This window comes from Spermophilus citellus (genome assembly GCF_964194105.1).
Source record: "Spermophilus citellus genome assembly, chromosome: 3".
In the NCBI taxonomy this organism is placed as follows: Eukaryota; Metazoa; Chordata; class Mammalia; order Rodentia; family Sciuridae; genus Spermophilus; species Spermophilus citellus.
The window spans coordinates 60,261,467-60,285,277 of record NC_138184.1 but is presented as its reverse complement, the minus strand read 5'-3'; the positions used below and the strand labels follow the sequence as shown (position 1 = coordinate 60,285,277).

Here is a 23,811-nt window from a genome sequence, read left to right as displayed (position 1 = left end):
GTAATAAAATCCCAGAAGATAAAATTCACTACTGAATGAATAGAGAGCTGGACAAATCAAGTCTGTTAATCTCTAGCCAGAGCAATTTGGCAAAGAAAGGTAATTAAAGGGATGTGAATAGGGGAAAAAAGGGCTAAAACTAGGTCCACTTGAAGAGGACATAATTATATATTTAGAAGACCCCAAAAGAAGTCCATCAGAAAACTCCTAGAACTCAAATTAATTCACCAAATTGAAGGATACAAAAATAATACTCATAAATAAATTGTGTTTCTATACTCCAATAATGAATAAGCTAAAAAATAAATTAGGAAAACTATCTCATTAAAAAAACTTGTGAATCAACCTAACAAAAGAGGTAAAAGATCTCTACATTGAAAATTACAGAATACTAAAGAAATAAATTGTGGAAGACCATAGGAGATGGAAAGACTTCTCTGTTCTTGGATATCCAGAATTAATTGTCAAAATGGCCATCATACTGAAAGTGTAAAAAGATTAATGCAATTCCCTTCAATAGTCCAAAGATTTTCTTCACACAAACAGAATTAGCAATCATGAAATTCACTTGGATAAACAAAAGACACAGAATATCCAAAACAACCCCTAGCAAGAAAAATGAAGCAGGAGGCATCACAATATCAGACCTCAAATTACACTACAGAGCTATAAAAAGAAAATCAGTATGGTATTGGCAACAAAATAAGTAAGACCACCAATGGAACAGATGATATAGAAACAAATCCATATAAATACAGTTACCTCATACTATACACAAAGGCACCAATACTATACATTGGAGAAAAGATAGCTTCTTCAACAAACGGTGCTCAGAAAATTGGTAATCCTTACGTAGCAGAATTAAATTAAACTCTCATTCTCTCACCATGCACAAAACTCAACTCAAAGTGGATCAATGACCTAAGTATTAGACCAGAATCCCTGCACCTGCTAGAAGAAAATGTAGGCCCCAAACTCCACCATATCTGCTTAGAATCTGATTTCTTAATAAGATCCCTAAAGCACAAGGAGTTGTTGGTGGGCCTGACCTTGGATCTATGTGGAGGAATGCTTATCTTGCTAATGATTGTGCAGCAGGGAAATGCTAACTACAGCTCTATGTTTTGAGACAGAGTGTTGTCAGAACACTGGCAAGCACCATTTCCCTGTTCCTTTGACAAGAAGTTATTTCCCTGTTAGTACAAGGTTAGCTTACATGGCAGCTCCTAGACTCTTGGTTTCAGGACTCCCATAATATGATATGTTGTGTATCATCTCTGGCCTATCATGACTGTTATATGTAAATTGGCACATACCCACTATAAAAGCTATTTTTTTGCTGCACAATACAGCCAGACACCATTCTCTGAAACTGTTTCTGGAGGGGGTTTCTCTGTGCCCTCAAGCTCCCATCAGTTGATGTTGGAAAGGCAGGCCCCTCAGCAAGAAGTAAAATCAATTATCAATAAAAGGTATGGCATCAAACTAAGAAGCTTCTTCATTGCAAAGAAAAAAACCAAGGATGTGAAAAGAGAACCAACAGAATAGGAAATATACCCTTCCCCCTGCCCCTCAGAAAAAGCATTAACTTCCAGGATAGATAAAGAACTAAAAAATATAAATTAAAACTAATACCACCACCACCCACCACCACTCAATTAACAAATGGGCAAATAAATTGAACAGGAACTTCACAGAAGAAATAAAAATGGTCAACAAGTATATGAAAACATCTATAGAAATTAGAGGAATGCAGTAAACAGTTTTACAAAGACATTCCAGTGTAGGAGACAGCAAATATGCTGATCTCTTACTTCCAGCTACTTTTTCTATCTTATGTGTATTACAAACAGAACTTTACCTCCCCTAGGAATAAAACTGTTGAAAGATGACACCTTTCAGAGTTTATACACTCTTATCCATACCACATTGTCATGGGGAAATGTAGAAAGAAGCACTAGGGAGCAGAAAAGGTAGCAGAAAGTTGTTATGTAGTAATAGTTGGCATGATAAAATATTTAAATAGGCTATTAAGTCACTCATGCTTTCAGAATGAGCCCAACATTGTCTTTCCAAACAACAACAAACAAACAAACAAAAATATGAATTTTGTGGCATTTCCTCGGAGAGAATCTACTGGTAGGACAGAGGAAAGAGCTAAGTGGTAATGTAATGTATTACATAGAATGTATGAGCTCTGGCTTCAATGCCCAACAGTAAAATAAATGATGATAATGACTATAATGATAATGATTATGATGATTTTAAAAGAATTGTACTATTAAAATTATAAAGACTGAGTTTATACTCACCAGGCGCGATGGTGCAGCAGCGGGGCGCGCGGGCCAAGAGGGACGGCGGGACGCCGACCCCGGGGCCCGGCCGGCCCAGGAAGGGGCGCGCGAGCCTGGCTGGTGCAAGACCCCGAGCGGCCACATCAAGAGGCCGATGAACGCATTCATGGTGTGGTCGCAGCACGAGCGGCGGAAGATCATGGACCAGTGGCCCGACCTGCACAACGCCGAGACCTCCAAGCGCCTGGGCCGCCGCTAGCAGCTGCTGCAGGACTCCGAGAAGATCCCGTTTGTGCGGGAGGCGGAGCGGCTGCGCCTCAAGCACATGGCGGATTACCCGGACTACAAGTACCGGCCGCGCAAAAAGAGCAAGGGGGCGCCGCCAAGGCGCGGCGGCGGCGGCGGCGGCAGTCGGCTCAAGCCGGGGCCGCAGCTGCCGGGCTGCGGGGAGGGCCTTTGGGGAGCGGCGCGGCGGCGTCAGAGGACGACGACGAGGACGACGACGAGGAACTGCTGGAAGTGCGCCTGGTCCAGACCCCTGGGCGGGAGCTGTGGAGGATGGTCCCGGCGGGGCGGGCTGCCCGAGGACAAGCTGAACGCGCCCAAGAGCCGTCGGGCGAGGGGACGGCCGCCACCACCACCTCCCAACACCGTCTGAGGACGAGGAGCCAGAGGAAGAGGAGGAGGCGGCGGCAGCGGTGGAGGAAGGCGAAGATGAGACGGTGGCGTCGGGGGAGGAGCCGCTGGGCTTTCTGTCCAGGTTGCCCCCGGGCCCCGCCGGCCTGGACTGCAGCGCCCTGGACCGCGACCCGGACCTGCCGCCCGCCTCGGGCACGTCACACTTCGAATTCCCAGACTATTGCACCCCCGAGGTTACCGAGATGATCGCAGGGGACTGGCGCCCGTCTAGCATCGCCGACCTGGTTTTCACCTACTGAGCCCACCGTCTGCGGGGCGCGAACGCCCCCAAACCAGCTGTTTACATACAGGAATCAGGTATTGGGGCCCCTCGGAGGCCGAGGCTGGCACCCTATCTCCCGCGCAGCCTCCCCCCTCCTAGACGTGCCCATCCCCCCCATCCAGACATACCCCTACCCCGCAGACACTCCCCAAGGCAACCCAACCCCCCATCCTTCCCCTGACATCCAAGCCCCTCCCCATCTTGTCCCCTCCCGCACAGCCACCAGCAGCCAGCCCCCCTCCAATACACCTCCCATCCCTCTTACAGACCTGAACCCCTCCCCCACTTTGCACACGCCCCTCCAGCCTCCCCACACCCCCTCCGCCCTCACTACCTGTATCTCACCCGTGGGTTCACCCTCCGGGTGCTCACACACTCTCATTCACACACACAAATCTCAGGAACAAACGGTCCCAGAGTCCTCCGGGACCCCTGCCCAGGGTCTCCACAGGTCTCTGCCCCACGCGGTTCCCTTCGCTGACAAAGCCACCAGCTGCCTCCTTTAAGCTTGGTGCTCCAGCTCTGGGCCTTTCTTGCGCTCTTTCTTTCTCTCTTTCTCTCTCTCTCTCTCTCTCTCTCTCTTTTTAAGAAAACAACAACAACAACAAAGAAGACAATGAAAAAAAAACAAAACGTCATGTGAGTGAAGAGATGTCTCTGTCTGTGGTCTTGGAGAACTAGTCTTGTAGCTGAGGGAGGGGTCCCTCGTCTGGGGCACTGGCACCCACAGCAGGACTTCCGCCAGTCTGATGCCAGGACTGAATAAAGTGTATTTGCCCGGAAAAAAAAAAAAAAGAATACAAGTAACAATAAATGCTGGAGATGATGTGAGAAAAAAGTTATACTCATGCATTGCTAGTGAGACTGCAAATTGGTACAAGCACTCTGGAAAACAGTACAGAGATTCCTCAGAAAATTTGGAATGGAACCGCCATTCAAACAGTTATCAACCCAGTTGTTTCTTGATTTTATTTTTTGCAATTTAGAAGTCTTGTTGAGGAAGTCAGTTCCTAAGCTGACATGATGGAGAGTTGGGCCTACATATATAACCAAAGGACTTAAAATCAACATACTACAGTGACATGACATAACCAAAGGACTTAAAATCAGCATACTACAGTGTCACAACACAGCCACATAAATGTTTATAACAACATCACAATAGTTAAGCTATAGAACCAACTTAAGTGCCAAGATAGACAGTTGGGCCTACATGTATATCGAAAAGACTTAAAATCAACATACTACAGTGACAAAGCCACATCAATGTCTTACAGCAGCTCAATTCAAAATAGTTCAGCTATAGAAACAACCTGCATGCCCTTCAAAAGATGAAAGGTTAAAGAAAATATGGTACATATACACAATGGAGTATTTCTCATCCATAAAGAAGAATGAAATTTATGGCATTTGCTGGTAAATGGATGGAACTTGAGACTATTATACTAACTGAAATAAGCCAATACCAAAACAAACAAACAAAAAAGGCCAAATGTTCTCTCTGATCCTAAATAGAATAAGTTATAGCCCATGTATGTACAAAATACATTCTACTGTCATATATATCTAAAAAGAACAAATAAAACCTGGTGCTAAAAAAATAAAATAATAACAGAGATAAAATGTTTCCACCTAACATTCCCATTTAGTAATGGATAGAGATGACCAAAATTCAGTAGGGTCTGGACACTCATTCTGAAGCAAGACTAGAAATAAATGAAGCAACTCTTACGGAATTATGCAGGTCCTCAGGCTAGGTCTCTCCCATATCCTTTTAGAGCACATTATTGACAAGTTTGGAGGAACCACCACAGAAAGTGCATTTCAGATACTCTACTGCCTATATCAATATTCCACCAACATGACTTCACTCTCACAATACTGATGCAGAAAATTATTACCTAAGAACTTGACAGTGTAAACTATCACAATTATAAATCACAGGAAAGACATAGGAAACTACAATACAGACACCATTTGGAAAATAATTTAACATTATGCAATAAACCAATAGCACAAGATGCATCATGCAGAGAAGGCTATTTCCTAAGCAGACTCTCACATAAATGTGGAAAAGATATATATACCTGAACATGTAAAAATTTCAATATAGAAATATAAGAAAAATAAAAAGATATGTATGATTGTTTTATAGTTCATAACTCTAGAAACTATTTCCAAAGATACTGCAAGAGACAAAATGATGAAAAAATGTCAAAAAAATGTTAAAATAATGAATTAATTCAATGATAAAGCAAAGAAAAACTGAATAAATTAATGAAAACAATGCAGGACATGAAAGAACAGTTCAATAAAGATTCTGAATAAGAATCAATTAGAAATCTTGAAAATAAAAAGCCCAATGTCTCAAATAAAAATATCCACTTGAAGTCAGATCCATAGACTAGATAAAGTGAAAGAAAAAATATCAGAGCTTGAAGTTGATGATGAAATATCACATTCAGACAATACCAACAACAATTAAAAGAATTATAAACAACTCACAAATCCAATAGACACAATTCATAGACTATTCTTATGAATCACAATGGAGGAGAGGTACATTCTACAGGCAATGCAAGCTTTCTCGGTGAATAAAAGAAGTTATTTCTTAAATCTTGTGAAACTTATGGACATCCAGGTATAATATGCTTTTAGAACACCAAGTGGACATGACTAGAAAAGAACCTCTCCAAATCATAGTCTATAAAATTACCAAAGGTAAACTGAAATTTATAAGTAGGGCCAAAGCAATTATAAACACATCAGAAAAATTTCAGATTTCTGAGTAGAAATTTTAAGGCCCAGGATATTAGGAAATGATATATTTCAAACGCTGAATAAAAAGGTTGAAAGAAGAAATAAGGATAAAAACTATAAAATGAATGGAAAGGGTGGTCATCACGTTAAGATGAAAAAATCAGAAACAAAAATCCAATTATCACATGCTCTCCCTAACATGTGGAATCTGGGAAGAAAATAAGAATGACTAGAAAATGATGGAGGGATTATTAAGGAAGAGGGAAGGTAACTGGGGATGAAAAAGAAAGAAGGGGAAAAATGAAAGTAAGGAGAGCGGTCAGGATTCAAGTATTGTATTTGTGTATATAGAAATATCACTGTGAAATTCACTAATTTGTGCACACAATAGGAGTTGATATTAATAGTTGACAAGAACACCTGTTTTTATAACAAGTCAAATTTGCTATCATTTCACCATATACAAAACACAAGTACTAATTTAAAAATATCTTTTTCTTATTTCTGCAAGGCATAAAATTTCAGGTTCAAAATTAATGTAAAATTTCTTCAGACAGTATCATTTAGATGATAAAGTTCCTACAATTAATTACTAAATTATCCTGGATTCTATAGGATCAAGAAAGATACTAAGAAAAAATATGAGTGGAATTTGAACATTTACTTTTTTCCACTGTTCTTTTGTGATCAAACTCTCTTACTTTTATTTAACAGGGCATGAACACCAAGAGTAACTCACTTTTGTAAGTCTTACCTGTACTGAAAAATGTTCTAGATTGTGCTTTCATATGTCGAAGAATTAGATTCCTGTTGCTAGGTTTGAAAAAGTAATAAAATTGGTATTTTAATACACACAAGAAAACATTGACAAAATATAATTCAATACTTAATGTTTTAGATCTAGTATCAGAACTTTTTTATATGCTCTCCAAATTTGTAAGCCCTATAGACATTTAATTAACTTGAAAATTATTTGTACAATGTTTGTTCTGTTCTGTTTTTCAGATGGCATTTCATGATGATAGCCAGTCTGATCTTGAATTCCTGGGCTCAAGCAGTTGTCCCACCTCAGGCTCCCAAGTATTTGGGGTAAATGCATGAGCCACTGCACCCATAGCTCGTAATTAAAGAAGAAAAAAAATAAGATGAAATGATCGTGCATTGAGACAAGACAGGTAAATATATTAACTAGTGTAGCTTGAACGCAGAAAATGCCCTGTCTCTGTGAACAATAGCTTCTTGTTCTTGCACAAGTCCTTTCTCTTAGGCGTAAGGCCTTCTAAAAATTAAGGGTTGTATCACTTTAGTTCACCAAGTTGTTATGAAGATTTACTAAGATAATATAGAGTGCTGCTGCTTGGGAAAGATGTCATTGAGTCAAAAAGCATGAGTGCATGTGAACTAAAAAGAGTGTTGTAACTTTTGAGTCTAAGTGTGTGTTACCATGAAGACTCAGGGATTGGGATCAGTCAGAACAGGTTGTAATAAAAGCTATTCACTACCAGTCTGCAGGGTCAGTTCCGGCAGAAACACTGCAGTAACAGAACTGACAGAGACAAAGGAACAATTTTAAATCCCTTTATCCCCCTCCAACTGACTACAGAAATATCTTTCTTAAGTTTCTAAGATATCATTAGGTCCTTGATAAATTGAAGGAGGATGGTAGAATAGCTAACTTCTGCTAAATTGAGCATTTCAAGACTCAAATAGCTAATTAGAAAAATCATAGGTGTGATACTGTTTGTACCCATGAGTAGGGGTTATACTTGAAATGAAATGGATAATGCTGGAAACCCTAAAGATAAAGGTTTAGAAGGTTCTAAAATATTGGTTAGTGGTATATCTCAGTGGTAGAAAAATTCCCTAGTATGCATGAGAAGAAAAGGTAAGGAGAGGGGAGGAAAGAGGAGAGAACAAACTTCAGAGGTGATTCATGTATGCATCATTGCTTTTATAAATTAATTTAATTATGTATATATGACATCAGAAAGCATTTTGATTCCTGTTATACAATTGCAGCACTTTTCATTCTGATTGTACATGATGTAACATTGCACCATATGTGCAGTCATATATGTACCAAGGTAATAATGTCTATCTCATTCCATCTTTCCTGCCCCCATGACCCCTGCCTCCCTTCCTTCCTCTTCACCAAATCAAACTTTCATCACTACTTCTTGGCTAGACTTTTGAAAGGTTTCTGACTGATGAACTGTCCTAACTAACTACTGTTCCATACATAGTTATATTATGAAATCTTACCTCATGTGAGATGCAACAGATATAACTATTGTGGATCTAAATCTAATGCTGATTAGTATTTTAATGTAAATACTTACACAGTATTACCACTAGCAATGGCATAAGACAAGGCAATCTGTCCATAGTTATCTGAAGCAGACACATTAACACCTAGTTGAAGAAGCAGCTCAACTATTCGTGTTGATTTATGCTCCACAGCAAACATGAGGGCTGTTCTAAAATAAGAAAGATAACTTCAACCTTAGGTATTTTAATAAATTTATTTAAACAGACAATTTATTACATTTTACAAATTTGATATATAGCTTTACATACACTAACAGATACAAATATCTTAAAAGATCATTTCATACATACACAAATATTTTGAAAGATTGTTTGTTTACATACACAAACATCTTGAAAGATCAAATCTTTATCTTTGAAAATCATCTGTAAGTCTAAAAGGAAAACAAAAACACAAAAAAGAAATATCTTGTCCCAAAAGGGGAGAGTTACAAACTTAAAAATCCTTCAATGGACAGTAACTATGATAAGGTCATTCATCTTCAACTGGCACAGATTTCAATGAATAAAGCTCAGTTTTCTCCCTAGGGCAATGTAATATATTGTAGCTCACAGTGAGCCAAAGGTCAAGAAGTAAAAAAGGTATTTTCAGGCATACCATAATAACAGTAGCACTGGTGATGATAATAGTCATTGTTGCTTCAGTCATTCACTCTGAGAAGCATTTTCAGGCACTGATATAAATGCTACATGTATAATCTTGCAACCAGCCTTTAAGTGTATGTTATTCTCTTTTTCATTAGAAATGGACAAAATCTGTCAATAGCAATTAACTCTTACTTAGAAAAAAATCTAAAATCAATATTTAAAGCAAACAATTATCCAAAGGACAAAATTATTTTCAATGTCTATTTATGCTCAGCACAGCATTTCCAAAAGAAAACTATACCAGCCAAAGATAAAAATAACAAAGTTTAAAAGTTCAATACTTAATAAAAAAGCAAACTAAAAGTCCATATTTTACATAACTAATATGAAAAGTCTAGCTAACACAAAATCACATAATCAATAAAATCAAATAACAATGATAAGCCAATAATTATCTGGGCATGTGAATCATACTACACACCCTCATTTTTGTTGCTCAATTTGAATAACTGCTTTTCTCCCTAATTATAGTTATCTTTTGTTCATATATTTCATACATGTTCATATATTTCACTCTATTCCAATGATTATGTCATTCTCATTAACTTAATATTTTTAAATTGAGTAATTTTTTACTACAATATTAAGATTTTTCAAAAACTAATAAAGTACTATACCTTCCCTTATCATCAACTGCATGTATGTTTGCTTTATTCTTAATAAAAAATTCTACCATCGTCTGTTTGTTTTTCTTTATGGCGAATAAAAGGGGTGTTTGTCCACTCTGAAAAAAACAACAAAAATAGTTTATTCACAAAATTACTACTTCTCAACTGAACTTAACCTTACAAAATACTGTATGAATATAAGCATATAATAATAATGTAAATTAAGAGTAGCCACTCCATTCTCTTCCCATTCTGCTTCCATATATGCTGCTCTTTCATTTTGAAATGCCTCTAGAGTGGACACATGAACTCCAGTCATTTCTAAAACTGCTTCAAACATTTACTGTTTCCACAGATCTTTGCCTCTGTCACAGCATTCATCATGGCATCTTGGGATTAAGTAACCTGCACCCACCTCAATCAAGAGTGTCTAGAGGACATGAACTGTATCTCGGTAGCCCCATTCCCTAACACATATTAGTAAACGATGTAAGTGTTATATTTAATTAACAAGCCAAATTTTCAACTCACTAATAGGGTGAATCAATCATTTTCTAAAGAATATCTACTTTTCCAGAAATACCAACCCTCATCTGAAATATTCCTTGTTTTACAGAAACTGTGCACTGTTATGTCCAGTATTACATAAATAGCTTTCCCATTTCTTAATACCTATTTGACATTGATTTTTTTATAGTACATATTCACATGTGAAGAATTCAAGTTTCAGGGATATAGTCCTGAGAGCTTTCCAATGACATGGAAGTGTCCTCCATGTTATACAAGTCCTCTTGATTCTCTTCTATTTATGGAATCAGAATCCCAGATATCAATGTCAGGCATTCCTGCTTAAAAGCAATAGACTTTGAATAAACTATGTTTCTTTTTCATAATTGGTCCCTGTATCTTCTTTTATTATAAGATGAAAGACATTATTCTTACCTGTTAGAAAGCTTAATATGAAAATATATTCTTCCTACACAATTGGAGAAAATTTTTGCCAGCTAATCCACTGATGGGGAATTTTTTTTTTAAAGAGAGAGTGAAAGAGGAGAGAGAGAGAGAGAATTTTTTAATATTTATTATTTTTTAGTTCTCGGCGGACACAACATCTTCATTCGTATGTGGTGCTGAGGATCGAACCCGGGCCGCACGCATGCCAGGCGAGCGCGCTACCGCTTGAGCCACATCCTCAGCCCCAACTGATGGGGAATTAACAAACAGAAATAACCAACTCAAAAAAAAAAAAAAAAAAAAAACACTGAGCTGAGGTTGTGGCTCAGTGGTAGAACACTCACCTAGCACATGCAAGGCCCTGGTTTGATCCTCAGCACCACATAAAATAATAAAGCTATTGTGTCCAACTAAAACTAAAAAATAAATATTAAAAAGAAACAAACAAACAAAAAGCACCCAGTCAATAACTGGGCAAAAGAACTAAATAGAAATTTCTCAAAAGAAACACAAATGTTATATATATAAGACTCTTCTACACCTCTATCAATTAGGTTAATGCAAATCAAAACCACACTAAGACTTTATCTTACTCCAGCCATAATGGTAGTAATAAAGAACACAAACATAATACATGCTGGTAAGAATGTAAGGGGAAGGCACATTTGTACACTGCTGGTGGGAATGCAGACTAGTACAATCACTCTGGAAAACAGTTTGGAGATTCCCCAGAATCTAAGAAGGGAACCACAACATGAACCAGCTATCCCATGCCTCAGTATTTTCCCAAAATTACTAAAATAAAATTTGCCTAGTATAGTAATACAGCCACGTGTGTTTACAGTAGCACAATTCACAATAGGTAAATTATGAAATCAACCCAGGTGTGTGTCAATATATAAAAGAATAAAGAAATTGTAGTACACATGCATACAATGGAGTATTACTTAGCCATACAGAATAAATTATGCCATTTGCTGGTAAATGTTTGGAAACAAAGAATACCATGCTAAGTGAAATCAGTTAAGCTAAGAAACTCAAAGGTCAAATGTTTCATATGTGGAAGCTGAAATTAAAGAAAAAGAAGGGAAAAACAGAATATCAAAAGATGGGGGCTGGGATTATGGCTCAGCGGTAGTGCACTCGCCTAGCATGGGCAGGATCCGGATTCCATCCTCAGCATCACATAAAAATAAAGGCATTGTGTTGTGTCCATCTACATCTAAAAAATAAATATCTAAAACAAAAAAAGTGCTGGGGATGTGGCTCAAGTGGTAGCGTGCTCACCTGGCATGCATGAGGCCTGGGTTTGATCCTTAGCACCACATACAATCAAAAGATGTTGTGTCTGCCAAAAACTAAAAAATAAATATTAAAAAATTCTCTCTCTCTCTCTCTCTCTCTCTCTCTCTCTTAAAAAATAAAATAAAAATAAATAAAGATATTAAAAAGTAGGATATCAAAAGATGTAGGGAAGATCATTAGTGTAGAAAAAGGAGACTGAGAGAAACAGTGGAAATGGGAAAGGGAAGGCAATAAAGAATGAACTCTTCAAAAATCATGTTACACGCATATATAAATATACCTTTATGTATAAGTGCAAATAAACAATCAAATATAAATAAATAGACAAGTGAGAGGAAGTCCAGGAGAATAGAAGCAGAAGGATGGAGGAGGAGGGGTAGGACAGGAGGGAAAAGAGGGGATCATGAACTCAACTGGAATTCCTTGCCTGTATGATTTTGCGGCTGGGATGAACCCAACTACTATGTATAATTATAAACTCTAATTAAAATAATATTGAAAATGTATTCTTACTTGTAATGATAATCCTAGTAACATAATGCTAAGCTACTTTTCAAAATTCTTTTTTACTCTGGTTCCACTCTATTTGCTACTTAAAGTTATTTATAATTTTTGGCAAAATTTAATTCAGAAATTTTGTGTATCAACAAGATTTATGCTGATTTATACAGGTTATTTTTAGCATCATGAAAGACACTAAATCACTTGTATTTTTAAGGAACAAAATTGATAACTCATGTACATAGTACAGCTTGCAAAATCCATGAATTATCTACTTCTAGCAATAATTTATCCACTTCTAGCAATGAGTAACCTAATCAGGCTTACAAAAATTCCAATGGGAACATGATTTTTATAGTGTACAGAAAGAAAACTATTTAAGTGCCAAATTCTAAATTCAAAAATTTAATCCCATTTCAAAGATATTCATAATATATTATGTGGGACATATTCTTGTACATCAGTAGAAACCACCATGAAATCTTTATCAAAATATATTATAAAAGATTAGTTGTAACCTCATTCATAGAGGCAAAGTAGGTGATCTGAGTGAATGCTGCAGTTGCCAGTATGCCAACTGAAGAACATGTATGCCCAGCATGTGAGAGGCAAACCCTGCACACCACACTGTGCAGTACTATGGCTCAAGGGGTACCACATCAGATTCCTTCACAGAAGCTTGAAGTTTAGATTTCTGCATGAGTCTCTTGGATTCTAAATGTGGACACAATTCAAGGAGGCAAACTAAATATACACATGAGCTACAAAAGAAGGAGGAGGAATACGAGAAGAACTTCCATCATTTGCTACTATTCTAATTGAGAAAATTCTGCTTATGATCAGTATTTGTTAACACACATCACTGTTAATTTTAAAGAAACATATTTCAAGTATTTTGGAAATAAGGTGATTAATGTATACCGTATTCTTGGCTTCAATATCTGCGTTGAATGAAAGCAATTTTGTTGCTATTGATGTGTTCCTATAAAACATAGCACAGTGGAGAGGAGTTTCACCCTTGTTGTTGTGAACATTTGGATTGGCACCGTTTTCTAGAAGAATAATTGCACATTCCTCTTCCTCATATTGTACGGCCTGTCGGTTTTAACCAAGAAAGAGATTGTAAATTTGGGGAATTCAAGAAAAATATTTCACATTTTACTAATCAGTTATAACTAAGTGGCATTAATCAAGTTTTCTTCTAAGCATTTAAATCAAAATCATTTACTGCAAAACCATTGGCTACATCTACCTTCATCAACGGTGTGTTGCCATCACTGTCATACAGGTTGACACTGCATTTCCTCTTCACGAGAAGAGCCACCACTGCTGGATTTCCATAGGCACAGGCATAATGTAGAGGGGTTCTATGCAAGTAAGAGGCTTTATTAAAAATTCATAAGGCACCTTTTGAAATATACAACTATTCATGCAATTATAAACATTAAATAGCATATGATTCCTCTATTTTCTTCTGAAGAAGGTACAGTATTTACAAGCTGTTATTACTTATTAAATTAATAAATGATCAACCTATGCCATTGACACTTTTTTAAAATTTCTTGTTTCTGATACTGCTGTGGATTGAACCCCAGGGAACTCAACTACTGAGTCATATCCTAAGCACTTTTTAATTATTTTTTAAAATTGGGATGCAGGGTCTCACTGAATTGCCCTCCCTGGCCTTGAACTTCCAATGCCCATGCATCAATATCATAAGTCACTGGAATTATGGGCTTGTGCCACCATGCCTTATTTCATAGATTTTACTTATTTTTGCTTTGTTTCTGTGGTGCTGGGGATGTAACCCAGGCCTGAGGCATTCTGGGTAAGGAAGGTCTCTACCATAGAACCACATCCCCAGAGCAGAGCAGTCCACTTGCCTAGAAAGAACATGGCCTTGCAATTTCATCTTTGATTTGAGTTCTACTTTAAGCTCTGTGAAATACTATTTATTCCATAATCTTCCTCTCCCTCAGTTTCCTCACTAATAAGGTAAGGATTAAAAACAATAATTACTTCTCAGGATACTACTGGGTTGCTTAGTGGAGAACCCATGTAAAATATCTAAAGAGTTTCTAGCACAAGCAACAGCTCAATAATTAATTACAATAGGAACCAATCAACAGAGTATTTAAATTAATAAATTAGTAGCATTATAGTAATTTTGACAGACATCTTTTAAAAACTATATATTTCAATGAGACTTAGATGCTTTTTCTCCCTATCATTTTAACAATACTGAGATTAAAATGCCACTAATAATTCAGGTTGCATTACAACTATAATTGGCAGCATTTAATTTTTTTCTTCATATACAAAATAAAGGACCATCATAATTCATGGTGTCTTACCTTAAATGAAATGTGAGACAATAGATTTATGGCTGTTTTAGTCACAAGGATGGCATTTAAATTAAGTTTAATTCTTGAAAATACTATAGATAAAATAGGCTGAATAATAACAGCAAAAGACCAAACTGAAAGAAAACTAATCCTTGCTTATCTTATTTATTTCCAAGTAACTTAAAACCAAAGGAAAAAGGACCCAAATAAATTAGTATGGTTAAATTCATTCAGCATTTAAATATATAGGATATATGCAAATCAGATATTTCCAATGTTCAGCATTTAATACGATCTTAACTTTTCAAAAGGAAGTTTATAATTTTCTACCTCCATAAATGCTTGATTGAAAAAAAGAAAGAATTTCATTTGAAATTGAATCCTATCACTTCAGTTTTAGTTAACTGGTCACTTAAAAGGGAGTTTTTATGTAAGAGTTCTGTGAGATAGTAGAATATGTCAACTACAAAATAAATAGCTGTACAATTTATGAGCATAAAAAGCGGTATTCAGTTTATGAGTACAAATGAATAGATTAAAGAATAGATAAGAATAGTTGAGAACTTCCGTATTTTTAAGTAAAATTTTTATAAAGTAGAGCAATACTTTTGCTGTAGTAATGATCTTTTATATTTGCTCTCTTATATTTTCATCAGAATGAAACCAAAACAAAATTATTAACCTATAATTAATTATTTTTTTAAACTGTGATGCAGAGTCTACGTTGCCCTCCCTGCATGTGTGAAATAAAATATGCATATATAAGAAATATATGTGTAGTAATGTCTACAATAGATGAAATGTACTATAGAATGTCTATACAGAAATGTACTAGAAGAAAATACAAATGTTTCTTTTTGTTGGCAAACACTGTTCTAAGAGAGAATGAATTGAAAAAAAAAGACTTTCTATTTTGTCTACCTCCCTTTTTTAAATCTATTATACTGCTGCTGATGAAGATGATGATGTTGTTGTTGTTGTGCTGGGAATTGTACCCTTACCATTGACCTTGCCATGCAAAAAGTGCTCTAACACTGAGCTACATTTCCAACCCTGGAATTCCAATTTAAATCAGACAAAGTACACTTTTACAGATGCTCAGGTGACAGTGACATATGAACATGAAAAAAATATTTAGTTTCCTTTGTAACAGAAATGATTTAAGTCTAACACATGAAATACATTCCTCAGCTATAATGTTTTTGAGGATGAAGAACAGTGGCGTTGGGCTGTTGATTAAGGTTAAGCTGTTTAATTCTCCTCAAATAGATGATTTGATGGTAACTTCTGTGCAACATTTAAAACTGTGCATGCCACTACTACCAGTTCCATTTTACTGTTCTTCCAGATATTTGGATATTCTATTTATCCTGTTCCAGTCACTTATCTTTTGACCCTTGGAAAACAAGTAATTTGTGAAAGTTAATAATGTATTTTGATACAAAGAATGGCAAGCCTTTTTGTTGTAAACAGTTTCTTAGTGTTATCGCTAAGAAAGGGCTGCATGTGGAACTAAAAAAAAATGTACTGATATTTTTATTTGTTTTTTTTTTTTTTTTGTGAAATTGATAACCACAGAAAGAGCTCACACTCTGGGTCAAAAGTATTTATCAGCACAAATGACCAACAAGGCCTACCTGTTCCCTTCAGAACAGGGTAGGGCAAGGTGCAGTACGGCAGCAGCGGGCAGCTCTATGCAGCCTAGGCACTCTTTGTGTGCTGCTCCCTTGGCCCTGGTGACCGAGAGCCTGCACCGCCTGGATGCTCTCAATCAATGCCCTGCTCTCTGGTTGAACAAATACACAGAAATGGATAACTACAGGAAAGGGCATTAAAACAGTGGAATCAGCAATTTTGTAATTTTGTGCAAGAAGCTTTTAGTAGATGCTTTTTTAGTGTAGTCTGTCTGAAGTGGTGACAAAATTGAAAAAGCATGTTGTGTTTGGTGTTTTGGAAAGTGTAAAAGCTGCCAATAAACTCTATTGTCCTCTCTGGAAAGGTAACTGAAGTTAATGAAGTACTGCAGAAAATTCAGGGCTTGTTGTTATGAAAATGGTTAGATGATCAAGATGACACCAAGTTATCCTTCAGAATTTGATGAACTAGTGAGGAAGCATGATAGAAATAAGTAAAATCTTATTTTTAGGGGTGGAAGACACACCCCTAAATATACTAGTGTGAAATAATTTTAAAAATAAAACAAGAAGAAGGAACATGGAGCCATCTTCCCAATTCAGAGTTCTTGTGAGGCCCTCAGGCCCCAACAGGTAGTAGATTGTATCTGAAAACTTTTCTTTAGCCCTCCTGTTGCTCCATTATGAGAAACTCTTTTCTCATAATTCACTTTTCTGCAATGCTTTTGAAAATGTGTACATTACCAGCTACTATGTATATTCATTTTTTAAAAAATCAGTCACCCTATAGGGATATTGTAAGTGGCTGGGAAACCAGCTGAAGTTTTGTTTCCAAACCTAGTTTGCAGGTTCTGGATATTGAGGATTCCACGGGGTATTTAAGTCAAACATCCTGGTGAAAGGAGAACTGGTTTCCCTTCTGCTCTGCCCCATTGGCAGTGTCTGAAAAGTGCAGGCTTCATTTCCATCAGCCCAGCTTTCCCCATTGGCCCCTTGCCCTTCAGCCTCTATTACCTATTTTTTCGGTCGGTATCATCAATATGATATCCACGTCCCAGATAATGTTCAATTCTTTCCAGTTCACAATTTTTGGCAGCCTGGTGGATCTTCCCAAGGGGTTTATATCCAATAACCTTGATCCCCAGGTTAAAATAAACAAGCTTTCTACAGGCTCTGGCCATTCCTGGAGGCATCGCTAACAACCTCTATCAAGCAGCCTACCGAGGCAGCTCTGAGATTAGCTATCTGACAACCAACTGTTAAAACAATCGTTGCCAAGCGACACTAATAAACAAAAGTGCGTAGGCATGCGCGCACCCTCACGCGCCACAATCTGCCTGGCTGTCGGTGATTGGCTCTTGGAAGGTCCGCCTCCTGAACTGTGGTCAGTGTCTGGCTCTTCTGTCCAGTAGGAGGTGGAAATGCCGGATAAGCTGCACTACCTCAGCCAGCTCCTAAATCTCCAACACCTCTGCATTCAGGGCCTAATCCCCCTCCACACACCCCACCTGCAGCTCTCTGCCCAGTTCCAACCTGGGGCTCCAGGGGGAGCTGACGGTGCTGACCACCGGGAGTACTGTGATGCAGGCCTACCTATTGGCTAAGGTGGGAGACCCCAGTGTCCTGCCTGTACACAGTGCAGAGGTGGAGAGGAGGGCAGCAAGGACGCAGAAGCAGCAGTTGGGGGTAGCCCAGGCAGTCCATTGTAAAGTCCAGGTAGTCCATTGTAAAGGTTCGTCCCTCTCCATTACAATGCAGCCTCTTCCAGTCTCCTCTGAGTTGGCCTGGCAGTGTGAGCTGCTAGGCGCTGGGGGCAGGGCATTGTGGATTGGCGTGGCCTTGAGTGTCTGGGCTTGGATTCCGAGTTGGGGAAAGCAAGAGGATGGATGGTGTAGCTCGACCAACCTAGCTGGACCCACAGTGTGAAAGCAGGTCCCCAGCTACCAAAGGAGCCTTGACGGTGGGTGGCAGGTGAGACCCCTGGAGGCTTGATGGTGGGCGGTGGGTGAGACCACCCCAGCCCCAGCCCCAGGTGGGCCTCAACAGTGAGACCCACCCCCAGAAACCTGGGTGGGCTTTGATGGTGGGCAAGGTAGAACACCACCAAGAACAGGGTGGAGCTCCCAGAGACCCGGTGGGCCTCCATGTCGGCAGTGGGTGAGACCACGTCCCAGACCCGGGTGGGCCTCAAGGCCAGCCATGGGCGAGATCCCCCCACAGACACTGGTGGGCCTCAACAGCAAGAGGCAGGCGAGAGCCCCCCAAACGTGGGTTGGACCCAATAGCAGGCAGTGGGTGAGAACCCCACCCCGAGACATGGCAGGCCCCCAGGTGGGCCTCCATGGCAGGCGGGGTATGAGATCCCCTCACAGACATTATAAAGTAGTCTGGTATTGGTGGGGGTTTGAGGAGGTGACAATTGGAGGGAGCCCCAGATGGATGACAGAGTTTGTGGATGCAGATAAAATGCCTCGTGAGGACCACACTCCAGGCTCTTCACACTGCTGAGGTTTGGGGAGACCTTTCTGTACCACACCCACCCAAGAAGGAAACCCTGCCATCCTGGCCTCTTCAGAACTAAATAAATCAGATGGACCTCATAAACATCTTTGGACTATATGATCCATCAATAATGAATTTATTTGCTTCTCCAAGAAACAATGAACATTCTTTAAAGTAGTTCATATTGCCTAGCACGGTGGAGCACACCTATAATCCCAGCAGCTTGGGAAGCTAAGACAGAAGGACTGTGATTTCAAAGCCACCCTCGGCAACGGCAACTCAGTGAGACCCCATCTTTAAATAAGGCTGGAGATGTGGCTCAATTGTCAAGTTCCTCTGAGTTCAATCACTGGTACCCCCAAAAAAGTCAATACTTTGGGGTACAAGGTAAATACAAGAAATTGAGATAATTTCTTGCATCCAATCAGATAATAAAAGAAGAATTAATGACAAGATAAGAAAACAGAAACCATTTAATGCCTGGAGATTAAAGTATACAAATCTGGATTCAGATGAGATCAGGGAAGAAATAATAATTTTTTCAGAAATAAATTAGAACAGAGATACAATACATCAAAATATATTGGGTAATTAACACCAATAAATCAACTATATATCTATATACCAATGGCAAATCAACTAAAACAGAAATTACAAAACACATTCACAATAGAAAACAAAATAGCCATAGAAAACAATAAAATACTTGGGAATAAATTGAACAAAATACGTGAAATACTTTTACAATGAAAACTACAGAGCAATAAAGAGAGAAATTTAAGAAGACCTTAGAAGATGAAAAGATCTTCTATGCCATTGATAGGCAGAATTAATATTGTCAAAATGGCCACATTACTCAAAGTGCTATACAGATTCAATACAATTCCTATTTTAATCCCAATGACTTCCTTTGTAGAACTAGAAAATCAACCATAAAATTCAATTGGAAAAACTAGAGACCCAGAGTAGCCAAAGCAGTCATTTACAAGAAATGTGATGCAGGAGGCATCACAATACCCGACCTTAAACTAAACTACCAAGTCATGTAACAAAAATAGTGTAATATTGGCACCAAAACAGACACACAGAACAATGGTAAAGAACAAAAGAAAAGTCCACATGAAAACATATCTAATACTAGAAAAGGGTGCCAAAAACATACACTTGGAGAAAAGACAGCATCTTCAACAAATGGTGCTGGGAAAACCAGAAATCCACATGTAGCAAAATGAAACTAAACCACTACCTCTCACCTTGCACAAATTCAAAGTGAATCAAGGACTTATACAATAGAACCCTAGAGAGCCTGCAACTAACTGAAGAAAAAGTAGGCCCAAATCTCTACCACATCAGCTTAGAAACCTTACTTCTTAACAAGACTCCTAAAGCACAAAAAGTAAAATCAAGAATCAATAAATGGGATGGAATCAAAGATGTATCCTTTTAACTTCTTCTCAGCAAAAGAAAAAGTAACATGAAGAGAAAGCCTATTGAATGGGAGAAGATCTTGACACATGCACCTCAGATACAGGAATCTCCAGAATACATGAAAAACTCAAAAAACTTTACACCAATAATAATGTCAACAACCACCCAATCAATAAGTGGGCTAAGGATCTCGACAGACACTGCATAAAAGAAATACAATCAACAAATATATGAAAAAAAAAGTTCAGAAATGTAAACCAAATTTACACTGATATTTTATCTCACTCTAGTCAGAATGGCAATTATCAAGGATAAAAGCAACAATAAATGTTGGTGAGGATGTAGGAGAAAGGTACACTCAGACCTTGCTGGTGGCGAGGAAAACTGGTGCAACCACTATGGAAAGCAATATGGAGATTCCTCAGAAAACTTGGAATTGACCCAGTTATCCCACTTCTCAGTTTATACCCAAAAGACTTAAAGTCAGCATACAACAGTGATGAAGCCACATTAATGTTATAGGTAAATTATGAAAGCAATCTAGGTGCCTTTCAACAGATAAATGAATAAAGAAAATGTGGTGTGTATAAACAACCGGATATTACTCAGCTTTAAAGAAGAATAAAAGTATGGCATTTGGTTGTAAATGAATGTAGCTGGAGAATACCATGCTAATCAAAATAAGGTAAACTCAAAGAACCAAAGTCCGAATGTTTTCTCTGATTTTTGGATGCAAATTCACAGTAAGGGTGTGGGTGCCTAGGGAAGAACAGAGGTACTTTGGATCAGGCAGAGGGGAGTGAAGGGAGGGCAAGAGGAATGGGGTTAGGAAGGATAGCAGAATGGATCTGACATAATTATCCTCTGTGCATATATGACTAAATGACCAGTGTGAGCCTATATTATGTATAACCAGAAGAATGAGAAGTTATACTCCTTTGTATGTATGATGTGTTAAAAATGCATTCACTGTCATGTATAACTAAATAGAGCAAATAAAAATGCCTCTAGGTGCTCAGAGAAAATAAAATCAAATAACTGGAATTCCCCCCACAGCTGTCTGTTTACTTCCCTGGCTTAGTATCCTTCATCCTTACAGCAAGTCATAGTATTCCACAACAAGGATGAAAGATCACCCACAAAGATCACAGCAAGTACAGAGGAGGAACATCAAAATTGGAGGTGAAGGAGGAAGGATGGCTGTCCTATTACTATCATCAGTATGGTGGACTAGCACTAGCTTCCCTATGTGCCTAACACCAGGAATCCAAAGAGAAGTGAGGTAATACAGAAGTTTATTCAGTCATAAATAAAAATAAAATAATGTCATTTGCAGGAAAATGGATGGAAACCATAATATTAAGCAAAATACATCAAACTCAGAAGATCAAGGGTCATATGTTTTCTCTCATGTGTGCAAGCTAGAGAGGAAAAAGAAAAAAAAGTGTGTGGGGGGGATGATCTCAGGAAAATCAAAGGGAGATTATTTTTTAAAAAGACCAAGGGGTGGGAGGTAGGCAGGTAGGGGAGAAGTGCTGGGGAGCAATATTGGCCAAATTATATTGTTAGATTGTGTGCATGTATGAATATCTAACAAAAAATCTTGTTATGTACAATTATAATGAATAAATTAAAAAATGTGGAAAGAAGAAAAAAAGCTCATTGGAACTGCTTATGTTTCAACTTAAAAATCTACAAATATCTATAATCATTTTATGTCCCTCTGTCTCTTAGAAGCCATATTCCATACATATACAAGTATGTATATGTATTTCTGCATATATGTATATTACTGTACCAAATATATGCATATATAGGTAGATAGATATAGATATATAACAACATTCAAGACTCACAAAAGAACTCAACTTATTTATAAACAGGATGAGCCCCTGGCCTTTTAGACTTAGACATACTTAATTAAAGACAGTATGATTCATGCCCTTTATATAATGGCTTGTGGTTAAGTTCTTTTTGGTTGGTCTGCCAAGGAACCAGCTCTGGCCTCATTAAAGAAGGTTCAATTCATGAGTAAATTCTAGGGAGTTTTAAATTAAAGAGACAAGACTCTAATTACCTTTATTACCAGCTCCAGGACGGCTTCTCCTAGCTCCTGTCTCCAGTTACCTAATTCGTTAGCGAGGTTTAATTGAAGAGGCTACCAAGAGAGAGAGAATACCCCTGAGAGTGGATTTTTATTGGGGAACAAAAAATTCCAGGGAAAATCCCATCCAATGAAGAAGGTTAAGGGGGGCAGCATCCAAAGGTCAGGAAAAAGATTGGGTATTCAGAGCAGTGGCCAGACATGCCTCTGTGTGGACAAGCCCTCAGACCTGGAGAAGGGTGGGGAAAGCTCTGACACAGCTGTGTCTAAGCGCCTCTCACCCAGCCAGGGAGGTAACTCAAATCACGTGTGACGATGGCCTCCCAAAGGTTGGGTCCTATATTTATTTTAACCCCACTTTGAAATCCCTAAAGATACATTCATGACCTGAAATGAAAGGGATAGACAATGTTTCCAATCTTGAAAGTAAAAAATAAAATACCAAAGTCAAAATGCTATTATATATTTTCCAGTATCCAAAATAGTGCTGAATGCAAAGTAGTTCCTAAAGAATGGCTTTCTGAATAACAAATAAGAATAAAAAATAGAAAACCAAAAAGTAACCTTATTCATATGACTTATAAAGGCAATATAAAACGAGTTACTTACATATCATAATATTAGAAGTTATGGTAGCTGATAGTTATATATCTAATTATATGAGAATTTACTCCCTGCTGAAGAGCACTTATGGTTCAAGGACAGATCCTCTGTTTCTGCAACAATATCAATCATACTGCCAACCACAGGAAAGTTCATTACTTAATTTTCTGTGTAATATGATGAAGTATTAATGGGGGACATTAATGTCATTCAAGTATAATTGAGATGCTCATATAATTATATGGGTTTCATTAAAATCATGTCACTCTACTACAATCATTTTTTAAATTAATGGTTTATAAGTATGAAGAAGGCGTGATTCAAAATCTTCTATTATTTTATTACTCTTCAATAGAAATGTACTTTGATATCTATGATTCAGATACATCATCAAAAGTTTATATATTCTGTTGGTACAGCTATTTAGTTTTCCATAGAAATCCATACAACATTTACTTACTGCACCCTGTCAGAAAGTAGATTTAGAGGAGAAAACATCTGTTATTTAAAAATTGTGTAGTGACTATTGCTGTCAAAATATAAGTGGACTTATGATTTGTCTTGAGAAAAATATCACTAAATGTTAATCCTATAGCTGCAAGATAATAATTGAAACATCTTAGTGAAATTTCCCACAAGTGGTTAATAAGTTACAACACAGCTGAAGAAAATATAAGTTGGTTCAAAAGTGCATTTATAACTTGTAGCTTTTAATTTAAATTTTTCTACTCTTTAAATTAAGCTCCCAATCTGCAACAAATGGTGCTGGGAAAACTGAAAATCCATATGCAACAAAATGAAACTGAATCCCTTCCTCTCGCCATGCACAAAAGTCA

The 23,811-nt window shown here is 37.8% G+C and overlaps 1 protein-coding gene and 1 pseudogene across 2 annotated transcripts in view; both read left to right on the top strand.

Moving 5' to 3' along the window:
• The window catches only part of LOC308643747 (uncharacterized protein), a 738,434-nt gene that overhangs the window by 708,735 nt on the left and 5,888 nt on the right, over nucleotides 1–23,811 (top strand). The window lies entirely within an intron of this gene.
• LOC308643749 (transcription factor SOX-12-like) lies at nucleotides 2,321–3,444 on the top strand (annotated as a pseudogene). The gene is made up of 2 exons: nucleotides 2,321–3,356; nucleotides 3,409–3,444. The product of its transcript is annotated as a transcription factor SOX-12-like (transcript).